At 37.7% G+C, this 17,759-nt stretch overlaps 1 pseudogene; it reads left to right on the forward strand.

The window, feature by feature from the left end:
• Positions 1-418: 418 nt before the first annotated feature.
• Positions 419-1,881, forward strand: LOC118973880 (olfactory receptor 5V1-like; annotated as a pseudogene).
• The last annotated feature ends 15,878 nt before the right edge of the window (positions 1,882-17,759 follow it).

Genomic DNA, 17,759 nt, shown 5'->3' on the forward strand with positions numbered 1-17,759 from the left:
TGCTACATAAATTTATCAAACTATACTAACTCTGGAGAACACCTGTTAAAATTCATTCTTAAATTATTGTGAATCTATTATAAAAAACATTTCCATATTTATTCTTAACAGATACAATTTGTCTAACCAGGAGATGCACCATTTATTCTTCTGCACCTATACAAAAAAGTAAATTATTCTTTTATTGTATGTTCATTGGTAAAATTTATTAAAATAATTTACCATGTATTTGTTTTTCATTGTTTGTTTTTTGGTACATAAAGTAAAATGGGGGTGTGAAGATAGTTGAAAAGGTGACACATAAAGAGGTACAGACTTCAAATTATAAAATGAATTGGGCATAGGAATGGAAGTGAAAGAAAGGGTTATAAAAAATAACACAGTAATACTGTGGTTGGTAGTGGGGTTTACATGGACCATGGCAAGACTCGCTGGGAATGTGGGTAAGTACTGAGTCACTATGTTTGTTGTACATCTGAAACCAATATAATGTTGTACATGAACAATATCCCCCCAAAATTACATACATTGTAAAATATATAGCTACTGCCTTTGAGATACTTAGAATTGAGATAGTGCATAAAATTGTAAACATTGAAATAATAAAAGCAAAATAAGGTAAACTCCCATCAGTTTCAGGAATCCAAAACAGCTATATCACTGAGTTGTGAAACTTCAAATGCTAGTGAAAGGTCCACAATGGTTTTAATGAGGAGGTGAATTTTTAAACATCTCCTTAAAGTCTCAGAGGGCTTCCTCATGGTAAGGAACTGAGGATGAGTATTCCAAGCAAGAGCATGAAGTCAGGAGATGTTTGTAACAACAGTTCTAATAAATGGAATCTTTAATTAAAACGTAACTAACGTTTTCATCACCAACCACACACAATGATTTGCCAAATTTCTAATCAATAGTCCCATTGGCTTTTTTCTCTAACCCATTTTTTGCCTTCCTTCCTTCCAGAGAGACCCCCATGGAGGGAGGAGGTGGACGGCTACAATCTCACCACTGTGACTCACTTTATCCTCACAGGGCTCTCTGACCTCCCCGAGGTGCACAATCCTTGTGGTCTTTGCCGTCACCTTGGTGGGAAACGGGACCATTCTCTATACCATTGGGACAGAGAAGAAGATGTATACCCACACGTATTACTTTCTGGCCAATCTGTCCCTCTTAGACATATTCTGCCCATCAGCTACTGTCGCCAAGATGCTGGACAACCTCTTGACTGGGAATCACAGCATTTCCTTCCTGGGCTGTACTTTGAAGCTTAATTTCCTGGTAGCCCTGGCGGGGACTGAGGTCTTCCTTCTCTCTGTCATGGCTTATGACCAGTACGTGGCCATCTGCTTCCCCCTCCATTACACCCTCATCATGACAAAGGCTCGCTGTGCCCAGCTGGCAGCAGGGTTTCTCCATTCCCTCCTCCACACAGTGTCCACCTTCTGCCTGTCTTTCTGCAAGTCCAATCGGGTTAACCAGTACTACTGTGATGATCCCCCACTGGTGGCCCTCTCCTGCTCATTCACCTACATGGCAGAAATGCTTGTTTCAGTGGCAGGAGGTGTCTCGGGAATTGGTATGTTCCTCACCACCTTCATCTCTTACATTTACATCATATCCACCATCCTAAAGATTCAGTCTGTGGAAGGGAAGCAGAAAGTATTCTCCACATGTCCCTCCCACCTCCTGGTGGTCTGTTTGTTCTATGGCACAACCATCTTCACCTACATTCATCCCTCTTCAAGTCACCACTCCCCAGACAGGGACAGACTCATCACCATGCTCAATGGGGTTATCACCCCCATGCTAAACCCCACAATCTACAGCTTGAGGAACACAGAGGTGAAAGGGGCACTCAGAAAGGTCTTATGTCAATGAGCATGTTTACACTGAATGTAAGAGTAAAACAAAAAAGTCTGTATTCATTTTAGAACACATTTATAAGGAGAATTCATAGACAATAATTTTAATTGACACATAGAATACACTTATGCACACTGAAATTTATAGACATGCAAACATACACATGATTTTAGTTTATCTGAAAGCCTACATATGTATATACACATATGTTGTATCTCAATCCAAGGGGAACCTAAAGTATATAACCCCCAAAATAAACCTTTTCATGAGTAGCAGAGAATACTAGTAACAGTTAATGTAAGGATAAACTGAGCCTACCTTTTAAGGTAATTAGAATTTTTTTTGTTAGATAATTATTTTTTATTGAAGGGTAGTTGACACACAGTATTACATTAGTTTCAGGTGTACAACATAGTGATTCAAAATTTATATACATGATAATTCTAGGTACCAGCTATTACCATACCAAGTTGTTACAATATTTTGACTATATTCCTTATGCTATACATTACATCCTGGTTATAGTTATTTATTTTACAATTGTAAGTGTGTATATATATATTTTTTGTGAGGGCATCTCTCATATTTATTGATCAAATGGTTGTTAACAACAATAAAATTCTGTATAGGGGGGTTAATGCTCAATGCACAATTATTTATCCATCCCAAGCCTAATTTTCATCAGTTTCCATTCTTCTGAAGCATAACGAACAAGTTCTTACATGGAGAACAAATTCTTATATAGTGAATAAGTTACATCGTGAACATTACAAGGGCAGTCATCACAAAAGCTTTCGGTTTTGCTCATACATTATGAATTATAAACAGTTCAAATATGAATACTCAGTTGATTTTTATACTTGATTTATATGTGGATGCCACATTTCTCTATTACTATTATTTTTAATAAAATGCTGAAGTGGTAGGTAGATACAAGATAAAGATAGAAAACATAGTTTAGTGTTGTAAGAGAGAAAATGTAGATGATCAGGTGTGTGCCTGTAGACTATCTGTTAATCCAAGCTAGACAAGGGCAATAAAACATCCACGGATGCAGAAGATTTCTCTCAGAATGGGGGGAGGTAAGGTTCTAAGCCTCACCTCTGTTGATCCCCATTTTCTCACCTGATGGCCTCCCTGCGACTGTGCCTGTCTTAGGTTGTTCCTCCCTTGAGGAATCTTACCCGTCTCTGGCTAACCAGTCATCTTCCGGGACCATACAGGGAAATGTAAAGTTGGTGAGAGAGAAGTCTTATTGTTTGAAAAGGTTAGCTTTTTTACTTCTTTGCATATTTATACCCTGTGGCTTCTATGCCCAGCATTTGTCTTGAGGTGTCTTTACCACTTGGAAGAATTATAATACTCAGTAAATTCAATATGAGGCATGAATTCTATTTAAGGGTTGTAATTAGGAAGGAAGAATAAAAACTATAGAAGTAGCAGGCAGAAGAAAACATGGGAAGATTGATTATTTCTTTGACATATCTTCTTGTAGATTAACTTCAGCATGTATAGGTTTTAAACTACTAATTAAATTGTGCACACACATTAACATAATAGGAGTACAGTTACGTAACCAAAGCATACCTGTAATTACCAGCCATCTCCAGTGAAACCAAGATAACCAGTTAGGCACATTAGGCATTTGTGAAAACTTATCTATGATATGGTGGATATTGTCCAACTGAACTTGAACAGTCTGAGAGAAATCAGACAAATTAAAACAACCCATTCCTGGGGACTGTTCACATCCCATATGTTCTTTTAACAGTAAATAGTCTGTAGTTGTAAGATTTTGGAGAGCTAAAATTTGCACTTCTCCTAATTCTTGGTTGAGTTCCAACAGTGTAGATCCAGTCAAATTTGTTGTTTTACTGTATGCGCAGGCCAGCTTAGATATCTCCTTCTTCATTCCCATGGCAAGTCCAGGAACTGGTGGGATGGGTGCACCTACACCTGTAGCAGTGCATGGATCTTTGTTGGGGTTTTTCGATGATCATCTTCTGGCATGAGTCTTCCCGAGAGTACTGATGTTGGAAGTTCTTTTTCATATCGTATCTTAGTTCATTTTCGGCGTAGCCAAATTAGGCTTTGATCCTCTGTATAAACACAAACAGACCCTTTGCCTACACTTTTATATGCAATTATATCATTGTGTAGAACTCATTGGAGGTCACCACACAGAAACTGCTTTTTTTATCATTAATCTACACTTACATGACGAATATTTTGTTTACTAGGCTCTTCCCTGTACCAGGTCCCCCCTATATACCCCTTTACAGTCACTGTCCATCAGTGTAGCAAAATGTTGTAGAATCACTACTTTTCTTCTCTGTGTTGTACAGCCATCCCCTTTCTCCCACCCCCCAATGCATGCTAATCTTAATACTCCCCTTTTTCCACCCCCCTTATCCCTCCCTACCCACCCGTCGTCCCCAGTCCCTTTCCCTTTGGTACCTATTAGTCCATTCTTGAGTTCTGTGACTCTGATGTTGTTTTGTTCCTTCAGTTTTTCCTTTGTTCTTATACTCCACAGATGAGTGAAATCATTTGGTATTTCTCTTTCTCCGTTTGGCTTGTATCATGAAGCATAATACCCTCGAGCTCCATCCATGTTGCTGCAAATGGTAGGATTTGTCCTTTTCTTATGGCTGAGTCGTATTCCATTGTGTATAAGTACCACATCTTCTTTATCCATTCATCTATCGATGGACATTTAGGTTGCTTCCAATTTTTGGCAATTGTAAATAGTGCTGTGATAAACATAGGGGTGCATTGGTCTTTCTCATACTTGATTGCTGCATTCTTAGGATAAATTCCTAGGAGTGCAATTCCTGGGTCAAATGGTATGTCTCTTCTGAGCGTTTTGATGTACCTCCATACTGCTTTCCACAATGGTTGAACTAATTTACATTCCCACCAGCAGTGTAGGAGGGTTCCCCTTTCTCCACAGCCTCGCCAACATTTGTTGTTGTTTGTCCTTTGAATGGCAGCCATTCTTACTGGTGTGAGGTGATACCTCATTGTAGTTTTAGTTTGCATTTCTCTGATAATTAGCGATGTGGAGCATCTTTTCATGTGTCTGTTGCATCTGTATTTCTTTTTTGGAGAACCGTCTGTTCAGTTCCTCTGCCCATTTTCTAATTGGGTTATTTTTTTGTTTGTTTGTTGGGGCATGTGAGCTCTTTATATATTCTGGATGTCAAGCCTTTATCAGATGTGTCATTTTCAAATATATTCTCCCATACTGTAGGGTTCCTTTTTGTTCTATTGATGGTGTCTTTTGCTGTACAGAAGCTTTTCAGCTTAATATAGTTCCACTTGTTCATTTTTTTCTGTTGTTTTCCTTGCCCGGGGAGATATGTTCAAGAAGAGTTCACTAATGTTTATGTCTAAGAGGTTTTTGCCTATGTTTTTTTCCCAAGAGTTTAATGGTTTCATGACTTACATTCAGGTCTTTGATCCATTTTGAGTTTGCATTTGTATATGGGGTTAGACAATGGTCCAGTTTCATTCTCCTACATGTAGCTGTCCAGTTTTGCCAGCACCATCTGTTGAAAAGACTGTCATTTCGCCATTGTATATCCATGGCTCCTTTATCAAATGTTAATTGACCATGTATGTCTGGGATAATGTCTGGATTCTCTAGTCTGTTCCATTGGTCTGTGGCTCTGTTCTTGTGCCAGTACCAAATTGTGTTGATTACTATGGCTTTATAATAGAGCTTGAAGTTGGGAAGTGAGATCCCCCCTACTTTATTCTTCTTTCTCAGGATTGCTTTGGCTATTTGGGGGCTTTGGTGATTCCATATGAATTTTTGAATTATTTGTTCCAGTTTGTTGAAGAATGTTGCTGGTAGTTTCATAGGGAGTGCATCAAATCTGTATATTGCTTTGGGCAGGATGTCCATTTTGACGATATTAATTCTTCCTAGCCATGAGCATGGGATGTGTTTCCATCTGTTAGTGTCCCCTTTAATTTCTCTTAAGAGTGACTTGTTGTTTTCAGAGGATAAGTCTTTCACTTCTTTGGTTAGGTTTATTCCTAGGTATTTTATTTTTTTTGATGCAATTGTGAATGGAGTTGTTTTCCTGATTTCTCTTTCTGTTGGTTCATTGTTAGTGTATAGGAAAGCCACAGATTTCTGTGTGTTGATTTTGTATCCTGCAACTTTGCTGTATTCTGATATCAGTTCTAGTAGTTTTGAGGTGGAGTCTTTAGGATTTTTTATGTACAGTATCATATCATCTGCAAATAGTGACAGTTTAACTTCTTCTTTACCAATCTGGATTCCTTGTATTTTTTTGTTTTGTCTGATTGCCATGGCTAGTACCTCCAGTACTATGTTAAATAACAGTGAGGAGTGTGGCATCCCTGTCTAGTATCCGATCTCAGAGGAAAAGCTTCCAGCTTCTTGCTGTTCAATATAATGTTGGCTGTGGGTTTTTCATAGATGGCCTTTATTATGTTGAGGTACTTGCCCTCTATTCCCATTTTGCTGAGAGTTTTTATCATGAATGCATGTTGAACTTTGTCAAATGCTTTTTCAGCATCAATGGAGATGATCATGTGGTTTTTGTGTTTCTTTTTGTTCATGTGGTGGATGATGTTGATGGACTTTTGAATGTTGTGCCATCCTTGCATCCCTGGGATGAATCCCACTTGGTCATGGTGTACGATCCTTTTGATGTATTTTTGAATTTGGTTTGCTAATATTTTGTTGAGTATTTTTGCATCTACGTTCATCAGGGATATTGGTCTGTAGTTTTCTTTTTTGGTGGGGTCTTTGCCTGGTTTTCATATTAGGGTGATGTTAGCTTCATGGAATGAGTTTGGGAGTAACCCTCCTCTTCTTTTATTTTGTAAAACTTTAAGGAGGATGGGTATTATATCTTCCCTGTATGTCTGATAAAATTCCGAGGTAAATCCATCTGGCCCGGGGGATTTGTTCTTTGGTATTTTTTTGAGTACCGCTTCATTTTCGTTGCTGGTAATTGTTCTGTTTAGATTTTCTGTTTCTTTCTGGGTCAGTCTTGGAAGGTTGTATTTTTATAGGAAGTTGTCCATTTCTTCTAGGTTTCCCAGCTTGTTAGCATATAGGTTTTCATAGTACTCTCAAATAATTCTTTGTATTTCTGTGGGGTCCATCGTGATTTTTCCTTTCTCGTTTCTGATACTGCTGATTTGTGTTGACTCTCTTTTCCTCTTAATAAGTCTGGCTAGAGGCTTATCTTTTTTGTTTATTTTCTCAAAGAACCAGCTCTTGGTTTCATTGATTTTTGCTATTGTTTTATTCTTCTCAATTTTATTTATTTCTTCTCTGATCTTTATTATGTCCCGCCTTCTGCTGACCTTAGGCCTCATTTGTTCTTCTTTTTCCAATTTCGATAATTGTGACATTAGACCATTCATTTGAGATTGTTCTTCCTTTTTTAAATATGGTTGGATTGCTATATACTTTCCTCTTAAGACTGCTTTTGCTGTGTCCCACAGAATTTGGGGCTTAGTGTTGTAGTCGTTTGTTTCCATATATTGCTGGATCTCCATTTTGATTTGGTCATTGATCCATTGATTATTTAGGAGCGTGTTGTTAAGCCTCCATGTGTTTGTGGGCCTTTTTGCTTTCTTTGTACAGTTTATTTCTAGTTTTATGCCTTTGTGGTTTGAAAAGTTGGCTGGTAGGATTTCAATCTTTTGAAATTTACTGAAGCTCTTTTTGTGGCCTAGTATGTGGTCTATTCTGGAGAATGTCCCATGTGTACTTGAGAAGAATGTGTATCCTGTTCCTTTTGGATGTAGAGTTCTGTTGATATCTATTAGGTCCATCTGTTCTAGTGTGTTGTTCAGTGCCTCTGTGTCCTTACTTATTTTCTGTCTGGTGGATCTGTCCTTTGGAGTGAGTGGTGTGTTGAAGTCTCCTAGAATGAATTCATTGCAATCTATTTCCTCCTTTAGTTCTGTTAATATTTGTTTCAGGTATGTTGGTGCTCCTTTGTTGGGTGCATATATATTTAGAATGGTTATATCCTCTTGTTGGCCTGAGCCCTTTATCATTATGTAATGTCCTTCTTTGTCTTTTGTTACTTTCTTTATTTTGAAGTCTGTTTTGTCTGATACCAGAATTGCAACACCTGCTTTCTTCTCTTTGTTGTTTGCATGAAATATCTTTTTCCATCCCTTGACTTTAAGTCTGTGCATGTCTTTGGGTTTGAGGTGAGTCTCTTGTAAGCAGCATATGGATGGATCTTGCTTTTTCATCCATTCTATTACTGTGTCTTTTGATTGGTGCATTCACTCCATTTACATTTAGGGTGATTATTGAAAGGTATGAACTTATTGCCATTGCAGGCTTTAAGTTTGTGGTTACTAAAGGTTCAGGGTTTGCTTCTTTACTATCTTACTGTCTAACTTAACTCGCTTGCTGAGCTATTATAAACATGGTCCGATGATTCTTTATTTCTCTCCCTTCTTATTCCTCCTCCTCCCTTTTTCATATGTTGGGTGTTTTGTTCTGTCCTCTTTTTAGGAGTGCTCCCATCTAGAGCAGTCCCTGTAGGATGCCCTGTAGAGGTGGTTTGTGGGAGGCAAATTCCCTCAACTTTTGCTTGTCTGGGAATTGTTTAATCCCTCCTTCATATTTAAGTGATATTCGTGCTTGATAGAGTAGTCTTGGTTCGAGGCCCTTCTGTTTCATTGCATTGAGTATATCATGCCTTCTCTTTGACCTGTAGGGTTTCTGTTGAGAAGTCTGATAATAGCCTGATGGGTTTTCCTTTGTAGGTAACCTTTTTTTTCTCTCTGGCTGCCTTTAATACTTTGTCCTTGTCTTTGATTTTTGCCATTTTAATTATTATGTTTCTTGGTGTTGCCCTCCTTGGATCCCTTGTCATGGGAGTTCTGTGTACCTCTGTGGTCTGAGAGGCCATTTCTGCCCCTAGTTTGGGGAAGTTTTCGGCAATTATTTCTTCAAAGACACTTTCTATCCCTTTTTCTCTCTCTTCTTCTGGTATCCCTATAATGCATATATTGTTCCTAATCGTTTGGTCACTCAGCTCTCTTAAAATTCTTTCATTCCTGGAGATCCTTTTATCTCTCTCTGCATCAGCTTCTCTGCATTCCTTTTCTCTGTTTTCTAGTCCATTAATGGTCTCTTGCATCTCATCCATTCTGTTTTGAAGTCCTTCCAGAGCTTGTTTTATTTCTGTATTCTCCTTCCTTAGTTCTTGCATATTTCTCTGCAAGTCCATCAGCATGGTTATGACTTTTGTTTTGAATTATTTTTCAGGAAGACTGGCTAAATCTATCTCCCCAGGTTCCTTCTCAGGGGAAGATGCAGCAGATGCTGAAGTTGTCTGGGTTAGTCTTGTCTGGATCATATTTTTTTGCCTTTTCATTTTGACAGGTGCTATTGACTGTCAGCTGGGTGGGCCAAACTTTTCACTTGCTACTGGCCTTTCTTTACTGGGACAACTGCGACCCCTAGTGGCTTGTGTTGGTTAATTGTGTGTAGGCTGGGTCTTGTGTCTTGACCAGCCGAAGTGTAGGAATTTTCCTTTCTGTTAGCGTGTTTTGCCTTAGGCTGTGTCTCTGCTTTCACAGCACCCAGAGGGGTAATGGACGGGGTGGGGGGGTGCTGTTTGGCTGTTTACCTCCGTGAGGGGTCTCAGAGATGTTGCCCAGGGGGTTAGTGCACCTGGTTTTCCCTGTAATTTCCAGCCACTGGGCTGTGACTTGTGTTGTTTCCATCTAGCTGTTAAATCCCTGTCCCTTTAAGTCTTTCAGAAAGCACTCGCTTTTCTTTGTCACAGGGGCATCAGCTTCGGCACCCGCTCAGAGGTCTTGCTGCCCTCTTTCCCTAGTTTCCAGCCCTCCACGCATGCACTGTGTCTGCTCTGGTGCAGATGGTTGGGGCTGGGTGTTTAGCAGTCCTGGGCTCCCTCTCCTTCCTGCTGGGAGCTGGCGGGAGGTGTGCTCAGGTCCCATCAGGCCGGGGCTTGTGTCTTACCCCTTTCACCAGGCGCTGGGCTCTCGCAGGTGTGGCTGTAGTCAGGCTGTTGTCCTGTGTTTCTGGTCTCTCTTTTAGGATTAGTTATATTTGTTGTATTTTCAAAAATGTATATGTTTGGGGGAGGAAATTCCCACTGTCCTACTCACGCCGCCATGTTGGCTCTGCCCCAACACATTTAGGTATTTAGAATTTATGTTCATAGCCATATGCATATCCATAACTAAACCTATACTACCTATTTTTATATCTACATTTGCATCTATATCTAAATGTCTCTTCATAGATCTTTGTTTTTCTTCTTTTCCTCATGTGATTGAATGCCTGTTCTCTCTCCATAAAATTATGCTTTTGCTCATCCTGTCTTTTTTTTTTTTTTGCTTCTACTTACTATGTATTTATCTGCTTTTCTCCCTCTTTCTGTGACCCTGTACATTCTTAGACCTACCTGTCTCTCCAAAGAGAGGACTTATTTTATCTCTGATTATCTAATTTAGTTCAATAAATTACTCTCATCTTACTCTCAACATGATCAAAATTGAAAGCACCATTTTCTAACACAGACACATACACACATACACAAACCACAAACACTCCTTATCAGTTGTTGTATATTTTTAGTATCAGTATTCTCCAGCTACAGGGACTAAAATCCCTGAAACTAGTCTCTCATTTAGATATAGTAACTATTATGGAGAAATGGACACACATAATTTATAATTGTATTATTTTCCCCACCATTACTGAGATAGAGTTTACATATAATGTTGTATAAGTTTTGGTGTGCAAAATGATAGTTTGATATATTTGTTGCAAAATATTTGACACCATAAGGTTGGTTAACACATCTACCACCTCTATTTTATGACACTATCCTTTCTCCACTGTGTTTCTTGGCTGCCTTATCAGATATTAGCTGCCCATATATGTATGTTTACTTCTGGCTTTTAATTCTATTCCACGGGTCTATGTGTCTATTATAAGGTTTTGTTGACTGGTACCACACTCTTTTGCATAAGATAGCTTTATAATATAGTTTGAAGTAAAGAAGAGTGATACCTACTCTGTACTTTTCTCAGTAGTGTTTGTAACTTAAGGCTCTTTTTTATGCTATATGATGAGAGTTTTGATTTCTATTTATGTGGAAACTGACATTGGAAGTTTGATGGGAATTGTATTGAATCTATGGAGAACTTTGGGTAGTGTGTACATTTTAACAATATGAATTCTTCTTATACATGGGATATTTACATGTATTTGTATCTTTTAAAAATTTCTTTCATCAATGTCTAATAATTTTCAGTTTATTGACCTTACACCTCCTTTGCTAAATTTAGTCTTAGTATACTTCTGATGCAATTCTAAGATACATCACATACCTTTTATAGATAAATTATTAATGTATCAAAGTACATTGGATATTTGTATGTAGATTTGTATCCTGTGAGTTTAGTTTTTTTGTTTAATACTTTCTGGTGGAATCAGTGATTTTCTTTCTCCTGTTTATGTCAGTTTTTATTGATGCACATACACTAAAATGTACATTTCTTACTGCACAGATGGAAGAATTTTGATGTTTTTATGCTTATGTAATGATCACCCAGATTAACATTAATAATCTCATTAATTTTCCCCTTTGAACTATTTCATCCAATCCCTACCTTACTCCACTATGTCAACCACCAGTCTCTTTCCTGTGCCTATGAGTCTATTTCTAACGTGTTTGTGTTGTTTTTAGATTCCACAGGTAAATGAAATCCTTTTGGTGTGAAAATGATATTTTTTCTTCTTTCTCTCTGAGACTTATTTCACTTAGCAGAATACCCTCTAGGTCAATCCATGTTGTTGAAATGCAAAAATTAATTTCTGGGTTTTTTTTTGTCTTAAGTATTTTTCTATAAAAATATATCATCTGCAGAGACAACATTAATACTTCTTCTATTATATGGATATTTGTAAGTTTTTGTCTTGCCTAATTGCTAGGACTCCAATGTTTTGTTAAATAGAAGTCACAAAAGTCAGAACCTTTTTAAGATTTTTGTATCTATGTTCATCAGGGATATGGATGGCAGTAGTTTCCTTACCTTACTCTGTATCAGGGTAATTATGTCCTTGTGAAATGGAATTGGTGATGTTCTCTCCTCTTAAAATTTTTTCAAGCTCTTGAGGATTGGTATTAATTCATTAATGATTACTAGAATACACTAATAAATGCATTAGTTCTAGGAGTTTCCTATATTTAAGATTTTTTTATTAGTGATTCAATCTTATTATTGGTCTGTTAGCATTTTCTATATTTTCATGATTCGCTCTTGGTGGAAAGTGTTTCTAGGAAATGTGTCCATTTGTTCTTGTTTAGACCATTTTTAGGCCTGTAATTATTCATGTTAGTCTTTTATGATCCTTTGTAATTCTGTAGGATTAGTTGTAATATTTCTCTTTACATCTACTATTGTATATTTATGTTTTGATAGGCTAGTTAAAATTTTATTTATCTTTTCAAAGACCTATCTCTTAGTTTTCTTCTTTTCTACTTAAAACACTATTGTTTGATGACTTTCTTTTTTACTGTGTTGTATTCCTTTTTCTGTGTTTGTATATCTATTATAGGTGTGTGTTTTGTAGTTACCATGTGTTTTATATATGATGTTACATAAATAGCAGCCAATATTATTTTGTTAGTTGCTTAATTTTGAATACCTTCTAACAGCCTACATTTCTGTTTCCCCGTCCTGCATTGAATATACAGATATAGATATGTGTATGTCTACTTTATCAACTTTAACTTCAGGATTCCTTCAAATAATCTGAAAAAGCAGTTGATTTTGCTACTTTTGTATTTTAACTTTCAAACCACATTCAAAAATACATTGAAAAGATCATTCACCACGATCAGCTAGGATTTATCACAGGGAAGTAAGGATGGTATAATATCTGCAAATCAATCATTGGGAAACACCACATGATCAAAAAAAGGAAAGGTAAAAATCATCTCAATAGATGTTGAAAAAGCATTTGACAAAATTCAACACCCATTCATGATAAAAGCTTTCAACAAATATTAAAAAGTGCATGTATTTCAATATTATCAAGGCCATATATGGCAAACCCACAGCCAACATCATACCATACAAATAACCAACATAAAAAGATGCTTCATATCACTAAACGTCAGGAAAATGCAAGTCAAAACCACAATAGATGTCACCCCACACACCAGTCAGAATGGCCACATTGCAAAAAACAAGTGTTGGTGAAGATGTGGAGAAAAGGGAACCCTCTTTTTGGTGCAGTCACCATGGACAATTGGTGAAGACATGGAAGTTCCTCAAAATGCTACAAATAAAAATCATCTATGACCATCAATTCCATTTCTAGTAATTTACCCAAAAAAAAACAAAAATCTGTGATTCGGGAAGATGAATGCGCTCCTGTGTTGCCAGCAACTTCACCTACAATAGCCAAGATGTGGGAGAAACTAGTATGTCCGTCAGTTGACAGATGTGTAAACAAGCCCTGGTCCATGTATGTAATGACATTCAGCAGTAAAATGAAAGAAATTTGGTCATTTGCAACAACATGGATGAAACTAGAGGTCATGATGCTGAATGAAACAAGCTAGATGGAGAGAGACAAATACCTTATGTTTTCACTTATATGTGGAATCTAAAAACAAAACAAAGTGAAATTAAATTGGTAATGAAAAACCCCCAAGAAACTAAAGTCCAAACAAAATCAACCAGATAACTATAGGCATAGACACTGAGAACACACTGATGGTCCCCATGCAGGAGGGGCTGGGGTGGGTGGGTGAAACAGGTGAAGATGATAAAGAGGCACAAAATCTCAATCATCATATAAATTAGTCACAGAGATTAAAGTACTGCATAGGGAAGCTAGTCAATAGTTCTATAATATCTTTCTGTGTAGACAGACTCTACAGTAGGTGGAATGAACATTTAATAATATAGAAAATGATCAAATCAACTAAGTAATATACCTTAAATGAATATAATACTATACATCAACTATACTTAAAAATATTTTAAGTTTTGTGTAGTGTACCCATAATCTCACAGAAAACAGAGTAACCCATTATTTTCATAAGAGTTCAAGGGTATCTTTTACACTTAATAAGAAGAAACTTGATTTGCCATGATTTCATGTTTATAAAAAAAGACACAGAAAATTGTAGTCCTTTATTTTTCTTCTTTTAACCATTATCCAAAAATGTTTCTATTGTTGGTCAAGACCTGAATTGGACAAAAAAATGTGAGATACCTATTGTTTTTTAAGAGAGAGTTATATTTCAGAGTGGTTTGTGTAACACAGATGTGACACCATCACCGCAAATAATATTACATTCAAATAAAAGGTAAAATATTAAGCAAACACATGAATATTTGTTATCTCAAATAGACAACTAGTTGTGTTTTTAAGATTTTTTTCAATTTTATATGGTATTACATTTTTTAAAAATCTATGGGTTTTTATACAATGAAGAACTGAATTTTTAATACCACATGCAAACTCTGTTAGAATAAAATGAAGAATAAAAACAAAATAAACCTCAAGTTTCTAATAGTACAGTTGTATTGTTACTTTCTTCTTACTTCAAGTCTTTATGGACTTTTCCACTGTGTCTAAAATCAAGTAACAGTGACCTGCCACTGCTATGGGCAACTCTGAAGTGTCATAGAGGATGTGTGTCTGGGCAGTGCTGCGTTTGGGAGAATTTAATTGTTTCCACAAGACTGCATGCAAAAGTTCACATACCCTGTCTGATGTGGCACAAGTTCGTATGATGAGGCCATCATTGTGTAAAGCTTTGAATTGAGTAAAAATATCAATAACATACAGAAAAGGAAGTAACAGGGTGATTCTAAATACTGTAGGACCATTCACTAGTGCTGTGATCACATCATTTAATGACAATGGAGGACAAAGTGCAGGTAGAGGAGAAGAGAGGATAGGGGATGCCATAGACCGATGAGAATCAGAAGTGCAGAGGGGGTAGATATTCAAGGTGACCACCTGAATGTGGCCTAAATTCAGAAGTTATTGAGATTCCCAGATTATTAGGAAAAGTATAGATACATGATTGCATATTAAGCAGTGTATTACATAAACATAGAGAAAATGTTCCTATTTCTGAGGTGACAGGAAAATGGAATAGAGTGAGGAAGCTTCACCATCCCCTCAACAGCAACAGCTATCTAGTGACCCTGAACGGAAGTGCTGGATTTCAAGGCAGAGTCTAGTTTCAGGGATTTTAGTCTATGTACCGGGGAAAACTAGTAACAAGAATACACGGCAGCTGATTAGAAGGCATGTGTGTTTGTGTGTATGTTAGAAGGTGTTTCCAGTCTCTAACATGTTGAAGCTAAGAGGGCAGTAATATTTTAAACTGAATTAGATATCTAAACCAGACAGGAAAAGACAGTGCTCTCCTTGGAGACACAGGTTTTACTGAAAATGGATAGGGTCACCGGGAAACGGGGAGCAGCAGAGGAATACAGAGTGAGTGGGAGCAATAACTGAGACAGGGTGAGAGAGATCATAACGTTAGAGAGACGTATCAGCCTAGGCAGCTGGTATCACAGTGGAAAGAAGGCAAAGACCTGGGGATAAATGTTCAGATATAGGTTTAAGAATAGACATAAAATATACAGATAATACAGGTATAGGTACGGATGTGGATATGGATGTGGATGTGATCACACACCCCAGTTAAATGAAAAGAAATGCCCATTTACACCTCTTACTAGTGTGATCATTAACAGTTCTCTGTATACACCTGAAAATACCTACTTTGAATGATACACTTTGTTTCAATTGGAATGAGATAAATATGCATACAGATATAGGTATAAAGTTATATGTATGTGTGTATCTATAAATTTCTGTGTATTGTATGTATGTTCTGTATCAATTGAAAATTACTTTCTATGAGTTTACCCTATTTAAAAGTGAGCGTTGAGACATTCTCTTTTACTGTTGCATTTCCTATAAACATGCTCCATGACAGAAGACCCTGCTGACTGCTCCTTTCACCTCTCTTTTTCTCAAGCTGTAGATCATGGGGTTTAACATTGGGGTAATAACCCCATAGAGCATGGGGATGAGGCTGTGGCCATCAGGAGAGTGTCCACCAGAAGAGGGTTACATGTAGGTGAATGTGGCTGAGCCATAGGACAAGCAGACCACCAGGAGGTGGGGAGCACATGTGGAGAAGGCTTTGTGCTTCCCTTCTACTGACTGGATCTTCAGGATGGCAGATATGATGTAGATGTAAGAGATAAATGTGGTCAGGAAGGCACCAATCCCCAAAATCCCTCTTTCCACTAACATGATCATGTCTATCATGGACTTGGATGAGCAGGAGAGGGCCACCAGTGGGGGGATGTCACAGTACTACTGGTTAATCTGATTGGATTTGCAGAAAGACAGGCAGAAGGTGGACACAGTATGAAGGAGGGAAATGAGAAACCCTGCTGCACAGGTCCCAGCTGTGAGCAGGGCACAGAGAGTCTCTGTCATGATAAGATTGTATCAAAGAGGGAAGCAGATGGTCACATACCGGTCATAAGCCATGACACTGAGAAGGAAGAATACAGTCCCTACCAGGGCCACCAGGAAGTAAACCTGCAAAGCACAGTCCAGGAAGGAAATGTGATTCCCAGTCAAGAAGTTGTTCAGCATCTTGGGGACAGTAGCTGATGGGCAGAATATGTCTAAGAGGGACAGATTGGCCAGAAAGTAATACATGGGTGTGTGCAGTTTTTTCTCCATCCTGGTGGCCAGGAGAATGGCCCCATTTCCCACCAAGGTGACCTGGTAGATGACGGCAAAGAACACAAAGAGAGGATAGCACACCTTGGGGAGGTCAGAGAGCCCCATGAGGATAAAGTGAGTCACAGGGGTGAGATTGTAGCCTTCCAACCCCTCTCTCCAAGGGGGTCTTTCTGGAGGGAAGGAAGCCAACAAATGGGTTAGACTAAAAAGCCAAGGAGCCCAGTAGTGAGATTCAGAAAACTGGTGTGTAGTTGATATGAATCATTAGCTCTATTCTAATTACAGACTTCAGTTTTTAGAACTACTGTTTAAAATATCTCCTATAGCAGTTTGTTTCTTGAAATTTTCATCTTCCAATCCATTTCAGGACATAGCTCTCTGGGACCCTAAGGATATGTGTAAAAAATTCATCTCCTCAGTAAAAACCATCATGAACCCTTCACCAGTGTTTGTGTTTCACAATTCAGTGGTAGCTTCCTGTGTGTTTGTCACGCCTATTGGGCATTTCCTTGCTTTGCTTTGTATTATCTCAGTGTGCACAGTGTTATGCACTATCTCTATCTCAATTGGACATTCCTTAAGGGTAGAAGCCATTATTGTGCATTGTGGGTAATTTTAATAGTTATTAAAATCTAGCAAACACATAATAAAATAAAAATTATCTAAATAAGTTTTGTGTGAAAGAATGAATGATGTGGCTCTTTCTTAGACAAAGTGTAAGTATTGATAACAATACATATGGAAATGTTCTTATAGATTCTGAATCATAACCAGTTAAGAATGAAATTTAATAGTTATTTTCCACAAATATTACACTTTAATAAATAAAATGTGTCTATAAAATATATAGAAAATCAAAGAACAAACAAGCAAAGCAGAAAAAGACTCAAAAACACATGGCACAGATTGCTGGTTACCATGTGGAGTGGGGAGGGCAGGAGAATTGGGTGAAAGGGATAAAGAGGTACAAACTTCAAATCATACATTGAATTCGTCACCAGGATGACAGTATAGCATGGTGAATATAGATAATAATATTGTTATGTCTTTGGTGGCAGATGGTAAGTACACTTAGAGGGGTGAGTATCAGTAA

This window comes from Manis javanica, chromosome 14 (assembly GCF_040802235.1).
Source record: "Manis javanica isolate MJ-LG chromosome 14, MJ_LKY, whole genome shotgun sequence".
Classification (NCBI taxonomy): domain Eukaryota; kingdom Metazoa; phylum Chordata; class Mammalia; order Pholidota; family Manidae; genus Manis; species Manis javanica.